The sequence below is a fragment of the Symphalangus syndactylus genome, chromosome X, assembly GCF_028878055.3.
Source record: "Symphalangus syndactylus isolate Jambi chromosome X, NHGRI_mSymSyn1-v2.1_pri, whole genome shotgun sequence".
Lineage (NCBI taxonomy): Eukaryota > Metazoa > Chordata > Mammalia > Primates > Hylobatidae > Symphalangus > Symphalangus syndactylus.
Window position 1 is genome coordinate 19,512,576 of NC_072447.2, and position 2,002 is coordinate 19,514,577.

General features: G+C 35.7%; 1 non-coding gene across 1 annotated transcript; it reads left to right on the plus strand.

Annotated features, from left to right (window-relative positions):
- The first annotated feature begins 1,185 nt into the window (after positions 1-1,185).
- On the plus strand, positions 1,186-1,316 carry LOC129476581 (small nucleolar RNA SNORA20). The gene has a single exon (XR_008655009.1). It is a non-coding gene; the product is annotated as a small nucleolar RNA SNORA20 (small nucleolar RNA).
- The last annotated feature ends 686 nt before the right edge of the window (positions 1,317-2,002 follow it).

The following is a 2,002-nucleotide window of genomic DNA, read 5'->3' on the forward strand; positions in this document are numbered from 1 at the left end:
ACGGTGTAGATTCTGTTGCATTATTTGAAATGCTAAAATCTACATGTCACTGGATTTACAACTTGAGGCCAAACATGATCCAATTTCTATTAAGCAGACACATCCTTGTAAGATTTGAAAACCTCTGGGAAAACAATTGCATTTGGAATTCTTGCTTCTGCTGGCTGGCCTGGTTAGGAGTGAGTTCAGTTTTTCTGCAACAATTATAGTGCATATTTTTACAATTGCCTTACAATAGTTTGTAGCTGTTGAGTGGTAGAACAGGGAGTGGAGTGTGGCATACATTTGAATCTGCCTATGGGTTTGAGTGTTTGTGTCCCCCTAGATTTGTATGTTGGAACCTAATCTTCAAGGTATTAGGAGGTGGGAAATGTGGGGGGTAATGACGCCATGAGGGTGAAGCCCTTGTGAATGGGATTAGTGCCTTACTAAAAAACACCCCCTAGAGCTCCCTTGCCCCTTCCACCATGGGAGGATACAGTGGGAAAGCACCATCTATGAACTAGGAAGTGGGTCCTCACCAGACACTGAATTTGCCACGCCTTAATCTTCAACTTCTGGCTGTCAGAACTGTGAGCAATAAATGTCTATTGTTTATAAACCATTCAGTTTATGATGTTTTTGTTACAGCAGCCTGAAGGGACTGAGACATATGGGGGTCCATCTATGTCAACTAGAGGACATACCTCTCAGAATTCCAGCTTTTTAAAATCATAACAAACGAAAAAAGATCCATAAATTTTAGTGATTCTAGAAACTTTTCTGGGAATCTTACCTAGAAAGTCAGCATGAAGCCTGCTCCTTCATTTGTCCCACTAAATTTATACACCATTACAATCACTTTAGGATTAGAGTGGGTCTATTGTCTTTAGCTGAAACAGGAACAGAAAACAGTCTTCTGAAGATGAATGCAAAGATCAGAACTTGTCCAAAAGTGTGCCAAGGGTTCCAGAAGTTGTAGTAATGAAGACAGTAAGGTGAATACAGAGGGATTAAATATTGACGGCTCAAATGGGAGTGATTAGAACTAGGAAACATAAAAGCATTTGTATGAGAGAAATGCAATTACCAAACAGTGGGGCAAAGAGAGATTATTTATCAAGTAGTGCTGGGATACTAGGAAAAAGCCCAATTTCACATTTCAAAAATTCACTTCTAGAGAGATCTTAAAAACAGTTCTTGTTCCTTCCCATTTATTTGTTGGTATAGTCTCACAATGATATGGCCAGTTATACTTACGGGAAAAAATAATATTGGGCCATTGTAAATTGACATGAAGTAACTATTTTCATCTCTTCTGCATGGACTATATATATATTATATATAAAACATAGATTTATATATAAACATGTATTACATATATTTTATATATATATATATATATATATATATATATATATATATATATTTTTTTTTTTTAAGAGACAGGGTCTGGCTCTGTTGCCCAGACTGGAGTGCAGTAGCAAAGTCGTGGCTCACTGCCGCCTCTACCTCCTGGGCTCAAGTGAGCCTCCTGCCTCAGCCTCCTCAGTAGCCGGGACTACAGGCATGAGCCAACATGCCCAGCCAAATATTTCTTAAAGAATAAAAATAAATATAAATAAGTAAATAAAATGATTAAGTTTTTATATTAAAACTTTAAATGCTATTCATTAACAGCTGATATTTGCAACAAAGATTTAGGCTTCTGTATGTCCCAGTTTGTTCAGAAATAATAGTGTATCCTTTCACTTTCAAATATGTTTCTTTTGGGTTATAAATAGTTTGACTAACCTAGACATAAACATCAAAGGGTAAATATCTGAAATACATTAAACACTTCAGAACTCAAAAAACCATAAAATAGTATTTGAGTTTCAATGCTACATTTCAAAGACAATAAAATATTTATGGCCAACAAACAAAATACAATCAACCTCATTTGTAACTTGAAAAATAAAAACTAAACTGTAAAACCTTAACATTTTACACCTGTGAGATTGCAAATATTTAGAAATCTGAC